The sequence below is a fragment of the Bombus bifarius genome, unplaced genomic scaffold (assembly GCF_011952205.1).
Source record: "Bombus bifarius isolate JDL3187 unplaced genomic scaffold, Bbif_JDL3187 scf7180000007984, whole genome shotgun sequence".
NCBI classification, from domain to species: Eukaryota; Metazoa; Arthropoda; class Insecta; order Hymenoptera; family Apidae; genus Bombus; species Bombus bifarius.
The window spans coordinates 2,939,418-2,958,985 of record NW_022884367.1 but is presented as its reverse complement, the minus strand read 5'-3'; the positions used below and the strand labels follow the sequence as shown (position 1 = coordinate 2,958,985).

At 36.7% G+C, this 19,568-nt stretch overlaps 1 protein-coding gene and 1 long non-coding RNA gene across 4 annotated transcripts in view; one reads left to right on the top strand and one right to left on the bottom strand.

Annotated features, from left to right (window-relative positions):
- Positions 1-19,568, bottom strand: part of LOC117204959 (autophagy-related protein 16-1) — a 600,053-nt gene that overhangs the window by 368,396 nt on the left and 212,089 nt on the right. The window lies entirely within an intron of this gene.
- LOC117204963 lies at positions 12,077-13,307 on the top strand. Its single transcript, XR_004487163.1, has 2 exons — positions 12,077-12,723; positions 12,819-13,307. It is a non-coding gene; the product is annotated as an uncharacterized LOC117204963 (long non-coding RNA).

The following is a 19,568-nucleotide window of genomic DNA, read 5'->3' as shown; positions in this document are numbered from 1 at the left end:
TATCCATCTGACCTAATTTTATCGTCAATCCAATTTCTTATCTCTGCTTACAAAAGAATTTTCGATATTTTATCGTGAGTACGTATAAGCGAGGATTTGGATAATTTTGGTAAAAAGAAACCTATGATCTGTATCGAAGGTAATGTGCAATGTGTATTGCATCCACCTGGTGGTTCGATATCAAATCTTTCGTCCGTTAATAACGTCGAACGACAAGCCTTCTCTGTTCGAAGAAGGCCAGAGAGAGCGAGTTCTTTGTTATCTTCGAGGAGGAGGCTATATCCGGCTAGTATCGGCTGAAGCAGTACGTGCTTCATTGTTACGGAATAAAATTTCATCGAGCGGACATTCCGTGCACCGGTTCGAGGATCAGCTTCTCCGGAATTCCATTTCGTTGGCCGAGAAACTAAGGATCTCTTCCTGCGTTCGTTAATAAAGAGTACTTTTATAACGATGTTTCATTACGCGGCGCGCACCCCATCGTTCCTTTCCTCCGGTAAGCAATTTCCCATCTATTATATCCTTTTCGGCGCGATGGTGTTAAAATTGCCGCGAGACTCTTCGCTTTAAATTACCTTCTTGCAAGAACGACAAGGAGGGCCATCAGGAGCGAAAGGACGGTCTCGAGTGTCATATCGAGTCGAGAGAATCGAGGATTCTTCGAGGCAAAGTACCACTTTATATCTCCTCCTATCGCTCGTTGCAGTCTACTTGCCCGAACGCAATTCCGCTACCTGACTATTCCTATGGAAAAGAACAAAAAATCGCCCGATTCCAATAGATATAAAGTTATCCTCATGAACGACTTTCTTGTATCATCACTGTTTCGATATTAGTCGTAGCGACTGTGGCTGCAGCTATACGGAGTCACACTAACCTCCTACGAGTTCTTTCACGTAGTAACTTACTAATAATACTAGCAAACTGACAAGTTACAAGTTATTAATTATAGACTAGCATTGTTTACGATAAACATTTTCATTGAATTAAACGTGTACTAAGTCGGTTGTAAAAAGGTACAAATTCAACAGTGAATGATCATATCTTTGTTTACAACTTCTTTACAGAGAATGCCTCTTAGTTGCGGCTCAAATTTATCATCACGTGTTTCATTACTATCGCTATTTATTACAATGGTATGTTATTAAGCGATCGACAAAATTTTGTATTCATGAGCGATGCGAGAACTATATTAATTATACGTGTAATTGAAGCCTCGTGAAAAATGAATTTCAATGTTAAACGCAACGAGCATATTAATATGCTGCTTGAAGCGACTTCCACGTCGATCTGTCCGCGGATACCGACTGAATAATTCAAAGTCTTCTAAATATTTCCGGAAGGCACTTTCACGGCTTTAAAATATTCCTCGTGAATCCCCTTATTTCCACGAGACTTCCTTTAAAATTCGTACAGGACGATGTATTCAGAGAGAAAACTTTGCATCTTTCAATTGATAATGAATAAAGGAAATTCACCTGTGATGTAATTCCAATAACGTTTCTGAAATGTAATCACTGTTTGGAATACTGTGGTTGTTCAGAATCTAAACTTCTTATGTAGAAGAAGGATTCGATCGGAAAGAAAGAAAAAATAGAACGTATCCTATTAATCATGATCTTATTATTTATTATGATCCTGCTTTTTATAACGTTCTTCGCTATGTTTTGTATTTTTAATTGCAAAATTGTATTAGTCAGAATATTGTATATTTAATAAAATATTTAAAAATAAGTGTTCTTCTTGTCTAATTTTTATTAATAATTTCACTAATTTTTATTTTGGTAAAAATACAATATCGAACAGCGTTAAACGTACATGTACGGTAATCTGCAAAGAAATCTTAATGACTGGCTCCGGGGTTAGTCTTTAGTATAATAATCCTAAACGTTTCAAGGTAGATGCTATTCCAGGCACCTAAATAAATGCTTTCGGAAATTAAGAAAAAATTCCAGAACTTTTTTTATTTTTCCCGCAGAGTTTTATATAATAATAGTCTTTTCATCTTATATCTTTTCATAGACTTTTATCGTAGAGATTACTAGTCGCTGCTAAATAAAATATTTCGCTAATATTTTAATGTATACCTAACTTAACTGATCAAGTAGATCGTCGAGAACTGATCAAAAAGATCATATCGATTTACTATGAAAAATAACAATATTTGCCCGGCTTCTCTGAAAGAATCATCCAATAACATAACGTTGATTTATTAAAATAATTTACAGCAAAAAAGGATCTTACTTCCTGCATGACTTTCGAATATTATAATGCTTCTCGTACAATTCATATCTTTCTAGTTTACTGAAATACTAGCAAAAAATAGCAGCGCTCCTTTTACAAGCTCCTTCTTCTTAACACACGAAGCAGCAAGAATAAAATAGATTGTGATTTCTCAAGAAAATTACGATTCACGGTTCGAAGAGTAGTAATAAAGGGATAAAAAGAATACGAAGGGCAGCGTAAAGTGTATTTTGCATAGGAACGTTTAACCTAGCTGTCATCGTGAAGGTTACACGAGGATTTTCGCGAAGGTAAATACGAGAAGAGTACGCAACAAAATCCTTGGGCGCTTTTAATGAGGTCAGATTAATTACCGCGACGTATTATTAAATGCTGGTGGTGGCACCTCGGTAGTTTGAAGAGTGCGACTGGCGCCGCGAGCTATAATAACGGATAATTAAGAGTAAAAACAAAAGCAGGCTGGTTTTCACTATTCGACCCGGCTCGATGGAACGTCCCATGAAACGGATCGAGAAAATGAACAGGGCTGGGCTGCGCGATTCCGAATTATGATAACTGTAACGACGATCGTCCGGCCAATCGTATCTGAGCAACTAATCGCACCAACAAGGCCAAAAAGTACAACGTGCTTAATTAGCAGGCCGGTTATCGGGTCGAACGCGAGCACCTAACGTCAAACTGGTAACGAGCTACCGGGGGATGCCGGCAGCCCATTTAAATTGACTTGCATAACCGCGTTGCCAGAGAAAGAGAAAGACTAAGAGAAAGAGAGAGTGATGATGAAGAGGGAGGGGGGAGAAAGGAAACACGATAGAGAGAGAGAGAGAGAGAGGAAGGGGAGAGAGAGGAAGGATGACTTTGCCTCCGCCCCTGGTCCTGGTGGAAAGCCAGTAAAAACACGCATCTATTTCCATATAACAAGTTTATATATTACGCCGTCACCGGCAGCACGTAGTTACATTTGAATACGATGTCCTAAAGCCGAGAGCAAGCGGCGGCTGGTTCAGCAGAGCCAGCAGAGGTACACATAGGTACATCGGCCACGAATTAGGTCCGTGTGCACGGCCGGGCGATGAGCACCCAGCGTCGATTGCACTCCACGAATTGCAAAATGCAACTTGGCACAGCACGAACGCTTAACTTTAGGTAATTAGCGTGGGACGTTGAAGTATTTCGCCGCGCCAAACTGCCAATTACCACGGGCCCTCCTTCGCTTTACGATCGTCACACCCTGGAACGGTTTAAATTTCTTCGGACAGCTCTCAATTTACGACGCTTTTACTGCCCTAATGAATCTCGAGACGCTTCGGAACGTGAATTTTTTTCCCTTTTCCTCCCCTCATTTTTTTTTTGTTTTCTTGTTGAAGTCTCTGTTGCGGGACCTCTATTATCCCAGCGAGCGCAAGTTCTTCCATCAAATCAATAGGGAGACACACATACGTGCACTCACGTTCATAGGTATTAGAATACCTCAGCAGTATTTAGTCCAGTCTCATATGAAATAGGATGACTAGATTAAATTATTATCAAGGAAACAGTCGATCATGATGTTGCATTCATGCGAGGTTCATGATTTAAAAATTTCTAAAAATTATTCGCAAGACTTAGCTACAAGAGCGAATGAACAGTCTTCATCGTATATTTTCGTACGTTAATGGTTTCAATAATTCTCGAATAATTTCTGAGTTTACCTTTATTTTTATAACTATCTTAATACTTATGAAAGGAAGTATATATACAGCGTGAAGCTATAGGTCGTAGGAATCAACGTCGCTATGGCTTGAAGGTTCCTTGAGAAACATTATTTATAAAAAGTGGATAGTCACAGGCGGAGATGTAATGCGATGGTAATAGATTTTTTTCGCAAATACAGATGTAAAGAAGATTTCGAAGTACCTTCATCTCGCTTTCTTTTTTTCTAAATGAAGCTATGTATGGAGTACTTATGTAGCTGTTTTTTTATAGGTAGCGCCATAATAGCTATCTAGATGGCTTCAACGAGCTATAACGGCAGATGATTTGGGATAATGATTCTGGCATTACAAGTGATGTTGAAAGTGGTGACTGCTTCGTTGAAAAACGTGAAGGTAACCGTAAAATTCCCTCTAAATCCCTACCCATAAAGAAACAATCTCTTGATTTATTGAGCTCCCCAATTGATTTCTCTACATTAAAATGAAATAAATCAGTCGAAGCAAGGTAATCGCCCAGCTTATATTTTTTTATACCGAGCATATTTTTAAAACGTTCTTTTAAACAAATTTAATGTACCTCCACTTGATTTATGATTTAAATGATTATTTATGATAAATATATCCGTTTTTGATAAAACTGATCTTAGATTGTCATCTATTACATCTTTCTTATAACGACATAAAAAAAACGGCAAAACGTGTCTTGCTATTAACAATTGATTAAAAAAATTTTTTTCCCACAGTCAAAGAAGAATTTGGTCCTGGAAGAATTAATAATCTATTTTTGCACAAACGCTTTCAATTTTCTCGTTGGTAATAAAATACTGATAGTTTCTAATTTAATCTAATTTATAGTTATTAATTTATCTTAACTTATAATGAAGTAAGTAGATAGTACGATTATTCTGTTGTTTTATACATTTCATTTCAACATATCAAATTTCAGATACGAGCTTTGTACGTATTAAATAACAAACTGGGGAATAACAATTTCATGCACAGATATGTAAGAGAGAAAATTAACGATATTTCAGTGAAATATTTTACGGTGTTACAGGTAATTCACATGTTTCTGCTTACTATTTATTTTGAGAAAACAAAGAATTACCATTAGCAACGGAAAATTCTTTTATTTCTCTTTTCACGTTTATTTTTAAAGCAGATATTCCCTATGCTTCGTCTTTTTTATGAAACAAATACCTAAAAAGATTACTCTACCTGGATTTATCATCCGGTACTTATTTTATAAAATCTTATTTACCAAACCTAGATATAATGCATCGCATCAAATATGCACCAAGTCGGATTACCTCTCTGAAGTATCTGAAAACAGGCGATTTAAACCTTAAATACGTTAACCAGAAAAAACGCGCAATGAGTATAAAACAAATATTAAAACTGGTCGTTAAATAAGAAAAGCCGATGTTATCGAACAAAAAGCTGATTGTTTCATCGCGTAAGCTGCTATTCACTTAAACGTGTTTCACATCCCTTTAAATGTATCAGCACTTTCAATTGCAATAAAACGTGTTAGAAGCACATGTGTATAAAAATCAACATAGAAGCTACACGTAAGGCGGCTTATGGCGCTGGTCCGTAAAGCTGTCGGTAATCACGATCAAAGCGTAATGAATCAAGAAAGGATGTGCTGATGGTACGCAATTGGCTTAGTTCAATTATAAATAACACGACGGTGAATGGGCGAACGAGGAACTAGAAGACGTAATCACATCCGTTACAAGCGGAGGAGACGCGGGCCGAATTAATTATTATGAGGAAATACCTATGCCGCCTTATCGGCGATCGAGAAATTATGGATGGCTTGATTAAATATCTGCACAACGAATGCATAAGGACAACGAAAAACAACGCAGCGGGTTAGAGAGAGGATTCACGAGGCTGGCCGCTGGTTTGCACCAACCACCGGGACAGTAGGGGGGCTGTAGTGGCCGTTCGAGGGTCACGGGTTGTTATTAGCGTTAAAACAAACGGCCGCAACGTAATTATCGGCCCCGTGCCGCAGCAGGTAACAAACGAGGCCGTGCGATAGCGTAAATATTCCCAAAACGAAAAAGCTGAACAAAGAGGGTAAACGAAAGAGATTGGGTTGTATGCACGTGAAGCTTGTGTTGGGTATCGTTCGTTTATGAGCGACGGAGAGCAAAGATCGGAGAGAGAGAGGAAGAGAGAGAAAGTGAGAGAGAGAGAGAGAGAAGTGGGAGGAGAGAAACGAACAGGATAATCGGAAAATAGATGAAGAAAGAACAAAGGGAAAGGTTGCTTTTGTCGACGGGTCTGGACATTGCCACAATGCCGTAGAGCCATGTTATAGAGAAGTTTCGGCCGACCACCGTGAACAAAGAGTATTTGCACGGCTACTGTGCTTTGTTTGTCGAATATTTTGCCCATAATCGAGACACGAGGAACCGTTTCGACGGAGAAATACGCGCACGGAGGCCAATAGAATTTGCAGAGGCAAAACCGAACTCGCGCCTCTCGCACGCCGCGAATCGCGCGGCTATGATTCGTGGTTAATGTATCATAGCGCCGATTCGCGAACGGACAACGCCGCCAACAGAACGCGCGCAAGCGCAATTTGATGTTTATTGTTCGTTTTGTAGCTTCGCGGCTAAAAGCGTTTGTTATAACGACAAGGAGGAAATAATCTGGGTGGTGTTGTACAACGATTTTGTCATTAGTCGATGAGCGCAAGTGTTTGTCGGCCATTCTACAATAGCTCCAAACGAAATGGAGCGCAAATTGTAAAGAGAAAATGTTTAATCGTATCGTGTTGTATTGAAAACCGTTCAATAGCTCATTACGGCCTCGAAAAATATTTTGCGAACGACCAGTGCATCGTTTGCTGATTGTTTCAGTTGTGTTAAAAATGTTACATGTATTGATAATACTATAGGTAACAAATGATTAAGAATTGTATGATCGTAAAATTGTGAAGATAGGACTAACAATTAAACGTGTTGTTGTAAGAAATTTATTACTATTTTTATTTTGAAAATAGGATGACGCTTTATTCTTCGCGTTAATTGCGCATTTTTAATTAAAATGTAATTACAAAAGGTTTCATTTTTATGGAAAGGAAATCTAAAACTTACAAGAGTTAATTCTCAATTATTTTCGATTTAATCTTTTAGAAAGATTATTTTTTTTTAATTTGATGTTGAAACGAGCGCTGAAACGTCGTATAATCCTAACAAAGTTGAAATATAAACGTAAATACTAAAAAATATTTCAAAAACTAACTATTCAATTTCATGGATTACATAGATTTCCAGCATTCAGCAGATTTAAATATTCGCAAATTTAAAATTATTCAATTTTGTCTTTAGATATATACTTGACAAATTATTATGAAATTTCGATAATAATATCCAAACAGATAATTCTTCCATTTCCGTGCAACTATAGTAGCTATACATTAATATAATTTAATTTATCTATAACAGTTCAATTATTGTTAACATAATGATGTATAGTATTAAATGTGTACCTTTCATTTTACTGCCTTTCAAATAATACTATTTGCTTTTTATCGTTCTTCGCTTATCTTTCAAGCCCTACATTAATAGGTTATTACGATCACGTAGAACATAAGCAGTAGATAAAACGCAGCAATTATGTAACACTTTTAAGATATAATTTCAGATAAATATAAATATAGAGATCAAAATGAATAAAAGTTAATATCTTCTGGAGTCTTAATCACCAGGAAAGAGAATCAAAAAGGGAATAAAATTGTAATGACAATATAAGAAATAAAATATTTCAGTTTCGATTTCTACATAAAACAAGTGGGAAAATTTCGCCGACGACTTAATTCCAGAAATTATTTTTCTATATTTTTAGAATTCATTTTACAATAACTTGTAAACCAATGTTCGCAAGCTACGCTACAGAAACTATACACGCCCCTTTACTTGAAATTTTTTACCTTAATGAAACGTATTTAATACGCGAATGTAGCTACACTGGCTCCGAAATATTAAATACATGCACGCACCTGTTTCGTATGCATATTTCATGAAACACCAAGGTGAAAGACCATTTATATTTTGAATTGCGCTTTAAACTGAAAAATAATAGAAAATATATTTTTCAGCAGCGCGGTGTATGTATGGTATTGTACAAAAGTCCTAAGCCATTTAGAATGATTTTATAATTACAATTAATTGTATATTTTTATGAAATATGTCTACGGTGGTTACACGGAGACAAATTTTTAGACATTCTCCTTATGATTGTATTTATTCCTAGACCTTTCTGCTTTACAAATTTTTAAAAAATAATTCAATAAATAAGGTCTTGAATTACATATATAGTTATAAATATTATAATGTTTACTCGTTATATTTATTAAAATTGAATTATACTAATTATATAAAAATTGTTTGAAGTGCTTGAAGCTTGAAATACCAACAATAAGATAGTAGATTCGTCGAATGATTATTTAACTAGAGCTTCTAAGAAATTTTTCCTATCGAAACGATAAATAACCACACATAATATTACACCAAATTAATCAACATCTTTTTAACAAATTACCAATACTTCTTGAATTCAACACTTGTTAAGAGATAACAATAGATTCAAAATACGACCAAGTATTTTTACATTTATTTATGAAATCAAATTCCGTTTCAGCATAGTACGGTATATACCAACTTGCGTGTGATGCTTTAAATAAGAATCTCATTGAATACAATCATAATCGTTCAACTCTATATTGGCAAACAATCAAACTGGTGGAGAAATCGCCAAGATCGGATTCGAGTCGTGTAGCTCGTTAGCAAAGTTAGATGGTTCGAACATTGGGATCCACCGGTTTAAACCGAATAAGGTTCTGATGCCAGATTATTCAATAAAGCATCTTGTATCAATTGTAAACCATACTCTCTGTGGATTAAATTGATCGGTACGTTAGCGCGCCTTAATGAATCCGTTCGTGACCATTCTCTGATTTCGCGTAATGAATAATACGAAGCTCTCTCTCTCTCGAGCGGTGACGAATATCGTTGGCTATCGATTCAAGATCTACGCTCGATCACGAAAAGCAGTATACCCTCTGCACTACGTGTGCATACGGAGGCTCCTCCCGGTTCGAAGATAATGAGGATTTTCAAATTACCTTGGGACATCGTTATGATGTTCGGAGAATTAACGATGGGTGGATATCTTCTCCGCGTGGGGAACCGTGCGAACACACATTCCTCGGTATATTAGGTTTAGGTAAGCATGCGAGTTAATCACGTAGACACAAAATGCAATATGCAAAAGAAGAGACAGAGATATCTAAAGATAGAGAAAGGTGAGAAGGGAGAGGAACGAGAGAGAGAGAGAGAGAGGGAGATAAAGAGATAAAGGAGATTCTAACTCTCTGTACGATCAACGCTGCGGGAGCAGAGTAGATAGGTGCATCCTCCCGTTCCGAGTAAGAGTCGATAGATTGGACTTACTTCGTCTCTGCCTGTTTATGCTTCTCCTTCTTTTATTTTCTCCTTCTCCTTTCGATTCAGTGATCTTCCCTTTCTCCCGTTCTCGTTCGCCGGGGCAACTGTAGCTCCGTTTTGTGAAGGACTCTCGAAATGAATGGTATAACATTAAGCGTATCGAGGATATAAGGCGGAAATTCTGCGAAGATTCGTTGAATTCTAGCAGAGATTCCCATTGAAAAGTTATAGCTTGGTCTGGGTACCGTGTATATGCGGATGATATAACAAGGATGTAGGGATATAGGATGGTATCGTATTTTAATTAGTTATACGAGAAATGAGATTTCTCGTATTTCCTTTATATATTTGTAACATATATTTGTATATACCTATATTTCAAAATGTATTTATACGTACTTTTAATATTTTGTATAATTGCAGATACTTTATATAAAAAGTATTATACTACTAAAGAGTACTACTTATGATAATAAAGCAAACAACCTGTGCTTCATATAGCCAAGGATACAATAGCTGGTAATATGATTTAACATATATAATCATAATATAACTGTTCTTCTATTTTGATATTATCAATCCTAATGCAGGAATTTTTATACAAAAATCGATACTATTAATTTCTAGTATAAGGATTTTCATGGAAAAGCACAATGCACATCTCATAATTCCTTTCCCAACAACCAACTGCTTCATCGCAATGTCCATCATCATTCTAAAATTTCCTATTTCTAGAATCAAAAAAGCATAAAATTGTAAGAAACGCGGAAGAAAGGTCAGAATGATGTGTCAGTTTTCTATTCATGAGCTCTGGAAAGTGAGATCTCGCCACGTGACCGAAATGGCCGATGTCGAATTAGTTACGTAACACGGGTGTGAAAGAAGCGAGTGATTTACGCATCCATGGCAATAGCAGCGCTACGTTTGACTTCACGTTTTACCCCTCAGGCTCCCTTTAGCCCCGCTTCAAGTTCATGGTATCTCTCTCTCGGTATCGTTCTCGTCGAGCGTTCCACAGGAGCGTCACTCCCACTCCGCTACTTCCTCTTCTTCTGGCCGGTTTCTCATAGTTGCGACCTTGCAATGCTGCAGGAAGGCCTGCCGCTCACCGTTCCCCGGGCCTCATAGGTCGGCGTGTTGGACCGTTGCAGCTGCAGCAGAGGAACCAAGACGACGAGTCGATGATAGTATGTAGTGTTGGCCGATGGTGGTAGTGACCGATGGTGGTGGCGGTGGCGGCAGTGGCAACGGCAGCGAGCCACGAGGAGGCAGTTGCAGCAGCGCTGGTTCACCTCGTACTACGAGGACGAGACATTGGCCTACCACGCTCGACCTTGCCAGTTCGTTACTCTTTCCCGCTTCTCTTATGCATTATACGCGGCTATCCGGCTATGTTCGTGCCATCCCTTCCCTTCTGTCCTTCTTTCTACTCGCTCTTCCTTCTTCCCGCTTCGCCGCTTCCATTTAATGCCTCTCCTCTATCTCTTCCCCACTCTATTTCTATCATAGTTGCTTCGCTTCTCTCTAGTCGTCGTACCAACTCTTCTATACCTCGCAACTCTCTCTCTACCATCTTCCCGATCCGGCTTTCTTTTTATATATCCATATAACATACGTACACCTTCCTCCATCTGTCTCTTTCTTCTTTCTTACGTCGGTTGAACTGCTCACCGTGGAAGAAAAGCATGCGTAAGCCGCTTCGTCATCATCGCACGGTCTCATTTATCGTGACTACGTTTCCCTCGAGTCACGAAGCACGGATCAGAAGAAGGAATACGATGGGAGTATTACGTTGTCGACGGTGGTCGAGCTCCGTTGCTCCAGCTTCAAGGGGAATACCCTTCGCGACTCGAATTATAATTAATTAACAACAGTCGTGCGCCGCGCCACGGTCCGTGATAATATGTCGGCTGGCTCCATCAAGCTTCGTTAACGCAGCGATTCTCCCAACAACCACGACCGCCACTCTCAGGGACTATAAATTTCGCAAATTACACCGATCGAGCGTTAAAACCAGTTCGAACAGTGAGAATCGGTTTCTTGTCGGGACAAAGTCCTCCGATGTTCTCTTCGACGAACCACATTTTACCAACTTTTTTTTTCCAACCCTGATCGATTAAAAGGGCCGGCACATCGACGCATTTAATTGGCGATGAACGCTCAGAGTATCCAGAGGACAAACCAGCCGCGAATCAGAAAAAGAAAGATTCTCCTTTTACTGCAAACACTCTGTACGTTTGTCATTTTAATCGAATTTTAGAGACAGGAATTTTAATCGATTTTAACGTAATTTGATTTTAGGTGGTCTTTGACTTTTTGATAATGAAGTTTTCTTAACTTTCAAGAATTTGTAAATAATATTTAAGATATTTTTATTCAATTAATATAAAGATTTTGTTATACCGAATCATACATTAATCGCTAAGTATCTAAATTCGTTTTTTGATATACGGTTGCTTTTGAAATATGAAATTTATAGCCGAGAAAAGAATATTATCAGAAGATTCGCTTCCTTTCATAGTTTAATAAAATGTCACGAGTAAGTATAATAAGCGTATAATATTTAAGAAATACAGTGCGTAGATATGTAATTTTCAAATCAATCATTCCCTTAGTGAAAATTTATAACAATAAAATATTGGACTATAGAAACATAAAAAATATAAAATATTTCGGAAGAATATACGAAAAACGAATCTCGATAGTTCAAAATAAATCTCTAAACAATATTGTGTACATCTTCAAAAAACAAGTTTCTCAGAAATACAGATGTTGTTTAGGAGACAAGTATATCCATGTACAACCTTATTTACATTTCCATAAAATATGAGTGTACATACTTTCTCTATACGGTCGTTTAAATGCTCAATAGTGGAAGCTGTTAAAGACTCCACGCTAAATATAGCGTGACAATTACAAGGATGAGAAATGTCGACGTGTTAATCGAGGATTGAGTAACGCCGTGAAATTTCCAAATGGCTTACCACCTGCAACGCGATGTATTAATGTAAATTAATGGCCGTTCGATTCGATCTCTTAAGACTTGCGGAGACGTCCCGACTTCTTGCTGGCCGGAAATCAGAGAACCGAGAGGGATATTCGAGGTTCAGACCAGGTGGACCAGGGATAGTATTTCTTGCGCATCGAGTTTGATCTGCACGTTCAAGGCGACAGCCGAGGATAATCGAGACGAATGTTTCGTTTAGAAGCGAGTCGATCGAATTCCTGTGGCTTTGAAACGGGGGATACGGAAAGAGAGACGTGGCCGATATGCGGCGAACGATCGAAATTTTTCTTCGGCTCGGACTTAACGGTGACAGGTACCTAGTCCATGTCAAATTGTAAGTCGATATCCGGCCGGCTAGTCTCTGTTCCTCCTTCTTCTTGCGCCAGAGTAACGTAGCATCTATTTCAGAGATATCTGTTGACTGAGAGGATGGATGTTAAAGCGACTCGCTGACTTGAACCGGGTACATTGAACTCAGCTGCCGCGCGCCGCCGCGCTGTAGTGCAACGTCGAACGCATCCTATGCTTATAAACCGTAACGACACGTGGAACTAACGGACTTTGCCTGCAGCCCATCTACACCCGCGGGAGCTGTTGCAGCTCTCTTCCTGTCTCACTCCACCAATGACTTCCGCCAACTTCATTTGGGAGTACGCGTGTACGCGCGAAATTGTGACCTAACATCGTATGATCTAGCCAGCAAAAGTCATTAACTCTCGATGGATGTTGTTATTACAGTCAGGTGCGAAGATGAAACGGAACGCGCCACAGACATCGGATCCTGTCACGCTTCGAACGACTAGCAATGGGCTTTGGCTTGTCTTCATTGCTATTCGGTAGTTAACGATACTGATGAAATGTCTACTTAGACGGGTAATAAACCAGTTTTACGAACAACTGTGCTCACTGTGTATATTATATTACATAGAAATCTATCTCCTTCCAAATTGCTGAGAATGACAGTAAAATTACGTCTCGTATTTTAAGATGCGCTATTTTGTGAGCTATGTGCACTCGATAAAGACTTTTATGTATTTTTTCGAGCATCAAAGATGGGAGAAATGTATCTGTAGCTTTTAATGCTTTTTATTGCAGTTGGTAATGTTGGTGTGGTAAAAAAGACTTTTGGAGAGGAGTAAATTAGAATTTTCAAAATAGAGTAGTAGTAAATTTTGTAGTGTTTATCTTGGAAAAAAAATTAAGATAACGTAAAATAATTATTCTTTCGTTCATATTTCCGGGATATAAATTTCACGTTATGTATGATACAAAATTAAATTCGTCGAATCTTTCTTATCGGTAGACTAAAGTATTAAAAATTGATTTCCTTTCGATAAAGCTATTTTATGACATTCCATGTTCTTTTCCCTCATCCTTCATATTAAAATTAATATACTAATAAGGTAACAAGAAAGGTTGTTAGGTATTTAATATTTTTACCAAAATTATTGAACAACTTATATGTACTTCCATATTTTGTTTCTATCAAAGTATATGCCACTACTTTGGGGTTCCAATTTTATAATAAGTTAATTTAGATATTTACATGAAGCTAATCCATTATGTTGATCCAGACGTCTCAAAACCTTCTATTTTAATATAAGAATAATTGATTGTGAAGGTAACGCACCCAATGTACTCCGGCTCCAGAGCGTCAAACAGAGTTGAACCCGATTTTAATTAAAACTTTCCATCGAGAACGTAAATCTGCGTGGCATTCGCGAAATTAAAACGGACTGTAAATAAACGGTGTAAAGATTTATTCTTCCTTTCAGAAAGCTTGTTTCTTATACCAGGAAACTCGTAAAAGCTTCAATCATTTCAATTGATATCAAAATTTTACAACTTTCTCAATCTAAATTTACATGAATATTTGTTTCGCTGGTACTTGACATTTCTCTATTTTCATCTTCTGAAACATAAACGCAAAAAATCAGACCAATCTGCAGTATCTTAGAGAAAGCGAACAAAGAGGAGAAAAAAGAGAGAAAAGGAATAAAGCAGATCTGATCATTTGACTGGAAAACTTCTGCAGAATGAAAATTTGATCGATTACTACTAAGCAAATACAGCGAAGCAATGCATCATCGTTTCGAAGTGAACACTTTGATCAATCGTGGTGCAGTCGAGTATTTCCGCACTCCATCCCGTATCCTCTCTCGGTGTTCCCAATGCACAACAAGTTCAAAGTACTTTTCGAACGCTATCTGCAATTCGAATTTCAATTTAAAATCGAAACCCTAGCAGTTAAGTATTGTTAGACGTAGTAACAAGCATGTGCGATGCCAATGAGGACGACAGCTACTTCCTTGCACCTACTCATTTATACTCATTTATTCTCTCTATACTTAGTTATTCGTTCCATTTTTCCTAGTAACCAAGTCAAATCGATCGGACGTATATATCGTAGCGATTAAATTAATAGGCTACTGTTAAATCGTAGTTACATATTGAGTTGATATTTCAGAATTGACACGGCAGGTCTCATTAAAACCATTTCAGTCTGAGGTATACTTTCTTCGAAGCTGACCATCTCTGCCCGTAATGGCGGATGTGATGACGAGAGTAAATCTGATATTACAGGGACATTGGCAACCGAGAACACGAAATGTGGAATATTAGAACTATGTTCTAAGTCGACATAGCAAAATTGTAGCGTATAGTGTTCTATGATATACAATTACGTAAATGTTACGAGAAATTTCCTATACTTTTTTTTTGGAAAACAAAGGTGGTAAAAAATTTCTTTGCAGTTAGATGTAAAAGTATAGTAGAAAGATGTGCTTTGGAAAATAAGGTTTCGCTACTAGTATACGGCTGTCAAGTATTAAATTATTAACTTTCTTCTTGGAATCTTTTGAAGAAAATCTCTTAGAAACGTAAACTGTACATATTATATACAGTAAGGTTAAAAAAATATATAATTTATTATACTAAAACATAATATCTCAAATATTTAATATATGAAACGAATAAAATTGATAATAGACATTCCTTAAACGAAGAAATAAAAGAAAATAAAGTAATCTCATGAAAAATCTGAAGAAAAATGAGGATGACGGATTAATGAAATTATTTCCTGGGACACAAAATGTGCGTCCATCGCTAGCCGACTGGAATGAAGAGATTCTCAAAGAAACAAGGGAGATATTGGCTTCTGCCTTCTCCCTTTTGTCCTAAGGGCAAGAACATGAAGTAGATTGATAGACGCATCAAAAAACTGTGATGTCTGTTCACAGACTTCCGACGAGCGCACGAAATGCCTCAATTATGAAGACATATTTTAAGAATACAATTTTATGCCTAATAGGATTTCACTTTTGCCACTAAAAACGAACATTATTGAACCGTTACAAGTAAAATACATTCAATAAAATATTGTATTATTATGTTAAATTATTAACGGACTATGGATGTTCATGAAATTTCATATTATTTGTGAATGTAACCAAACAAATAAAACTTAAAGATTTGTTTCACATATTAAATATTATAGTGTGTTTTTTTTATTTTTGTGCGTTGTATGCGCCCTGTATATTTTTACGCTTTTAATTTTCCCATAGATGGATGAACTAATAATCCGTGGTTAGGAAATTTAAAAGTTATGCACTACAGACCAAAATTTTCGAAACATTACATGTAAACCCGAAAAGAAATTAACTTTTTATACTTTTCCCTATCGTCTCCCTTCAATATTCCTTATCTATTTGATCCATAGTAATCTCGTCCTTTATGTACTCTTTAGGAAGACGGATCACTACTTCAAGGAGATATTAATGTATGAACAGCAGTTATATCCTAGAACGCAATCGGGGTATGGGGTTGTTTGTAGAAGCTACTGTAACCTCGAAGTGGCCTTTGGCACCATGATTATTCCCTTGCTTAGTATTCCAGTCATGTGCTGTAATAGATAACCAGTAAAAGATCTTTATCGAGTAAATTAAGCGATTGATCATTTGGATGAAATCAAGTTATCGGATATATGGTAGTGGCATATCATGGAAAAATAAAACAAAATTATTACCTATATTCGACGCGTTATATATTAGTTAAATTCGAGTTAAATGCAATGTGAATCTTCTAACGCGATTGTACATATAGCTTAAGATACGACTAATCTCGATAAATTGATAATTATGCACGAGTTACATAGATCATTCACGTGAAAGCTTTAAATATAAGATACTAAATTTGATGAGTTTCCATCCATAATAAATACAAATAACTTTCAGTAAGAATTTCTGTTGATCGGATCATCAGTAAGCTTGATGAATTTGAAATCCTGCAAATCTTTATCCGGATAATCGATATTTTACTGTACCCTCGTTAAGTTTTATAATAGTTATAACATTTATTGCTAGTTCTGATCAAAGCAATTTATCTTTATCCAGTGTTTCTGCTGAGCTTCTCAACTATAATCGGATAGCGAGTGATACGCCAACTACTTCATTACTCGAGTGTCATAACTTTCGTTGTTATTTGTAATGGCAATAAAATAAATTATTCTATCCATATATGAGTCGCAAATACTATCACATCTCACACATACAGTAAGTCTACTATTGTATATATGATTCTACTATAGTAAGGAACATCAATCGCCACACGGATGTCTTTTGTTCTACTCCAAGATAACCTGTATATAATTAAATTGGCTCTAACGTCATCATGTTATCGCCCGGGGTATATTACGGTACCTACAAGAGCATCTGACATGTATATTTTGACATTCATTAACGAATATGAAAACAGAAGCACTTCTTTATTTAATAAAGAAGAACGAAATTTTGGCAAGTTCTATTAGAAGACAATTTAACATATGCAATAATGACAACACGTATCTGTACACCACTATATTTATTATTAGATTTATATGCACACTAGTTAAGTAAGTTCAGCCATTACAAATTTCGTATCGCTTAGTAATACTTTCATATTATTATAGAAATTTGATACTATATATGGAACTGAAACGTAGAATCTAATAAAAATGAAACGCTTCATTAGAAAATAAGAGTGTGTACAAATACTTTTTGCAGCTACTATAAATAATATAATCTAGACAGTATGCTGGTTCACAAAAACAAACAGAAATTTATAAGCAATTAAAAAGAAATAAAAAGGGGAGTATCTCAGGAATTTTTATAAATATTTTTGCAAATCATAATACAAGTAAAACTTTTTAGGTTTTAATAAACACTTCATAGGTTTTAATAGTAGCGAATTAGTATCAATTCAGAGGCCAGAAGCCAGAATATACATTCAATAATAAAACTCATCAATTCGTCCATTTTTTCCCATCATAACAATATCCACGATCTACGATATCTTCGACGATAATTTCGAAACGACGCGCTCGATATCATCTAGCGCGTTGTTAGAGTCACGAAGCTACGATGTGATCCAGCAGACAAGAAAGGAAACCGATCTTTCGGACTTGCTTTACCGATTGATTCCCTCTCCATGTCCGCAGCAAAGAGTTACCTGGCCGCCACTTAACGAGTACGTAGACATCACCATCACCGCGCTTTCCGAGGATCACCCAGCTGCTATGACTTATCAAATATATTCGATCGGCCGTCGATTCTCGGACGTTACCCCTGTATTTTCATATACGTGACTCGTTTTGCCCGTGATACTCCCTCTTTTGCATATTCTTCTACACTCGTCGAACGATCTTCTCGTTTTGACGTAATACGCCAACGAGAGGTTAGTATACTACCTATTGAGAAAGTTGATTCCTTCCCGAGAACATTTTCATTTTTCCAAATGATGCTCGAAATTGGTTTAACACTACAGCGCTGAATACGACCATCCACTTGTTGTTTTTTATTTCACGTTACTTTGCCGCCCTTAATCTCACAGTCTACGTCTTTATATTGGTACTCCGTGATTCTTCATACCTTCCTTAGAATATCAGACATACAAAATACCGTTTAAATTCTTTTCTGAGTAGTAAAACAAGTATATATAAAATGTAGAAAGAAAGAAATATAATTATTGCTCAATTTCTTAAAAAACGTATTTACTTCTACCACTAGTCTGTTTGTTGAAAAAAGATCGTAGAAATAATCGTAAATCCCAATATGAATTTGAAAGAATAATGTTTATAGTGTTTTCATCCTTTTTGTTGTTTAATTTATGGAGTTGATCAATGTGACTTGTGCTGTGATTAAATATTAATCTGAAGCCTGACAGTTTAATTGTTATTTTATGTGTGTATATGCCTATAAGTAGTAGTATAAATTACAGTAAAGTATAAAATATCTTGGAAGAAGCCATTAAAAGGGAATAATATCACTGCTCTTAATTTTTTAATACACGCAGGTATTACATTATGTCTAAATACCTTCGTTCCAAGGAAATTTTCTTTATATAGGAAAAGCAATTCTTTCATTATTTGTAACTGCTCATAAATCCCTCATAAAATCTCATTACATCTCTAACAGTAGTTTAAAATAATACGAGTTATTGTAACGTGCGTGTTATCCATTGTCAGTGAAAACGAAGCAAAACGGACAAAAGAAAAAAAAATGAAGAACAGGAAGAATCAGGTACAATAATTAAACCCAGTAATTAGTAACAATTATACGATGGTAATTACGACGACTATAAAACTATAGCTCAATAAATTTCTGTTACAAAAGCAGTCGTATCGTATATCTTAAACTTTTAATTGTAGTTTTAATTGTAGTTTTAGCAAAAACACCAAAATTATATTCACCGCGGAGAAACAGATACTGCAATAAATAGTAGAATTATGGAAAACCGCAAATCGCGGTGAACGAACTGCTGGCGAACTTAATTTATTTCGACGCGTGTATGGCAACAGAAATTAAACGTAATATCCTGGATAAACAATAATCGTACGGTCGAACGCATTACGACGTTTTGATCTGTTCACATTGTGGTCGAAAGTAAATATTCCGCGCGCGACGTTCTATCATTAATAAGCGGAATGCGTCGACGAGCGTGCATTCTGTGGAAGTTGGATGCGGTAGACATGGTAAACTATATAATCCGTCGAACGCGGAAATTTCGCGTTCGATCGCCAAAGTGAATTCGATGTGCACAACTACCCGTGAAAATGTCCGGACGCGCGTCTATCCAGGAACATAATAATTGCGAACCTGGAATGTAATATGTCATAGTAATCCT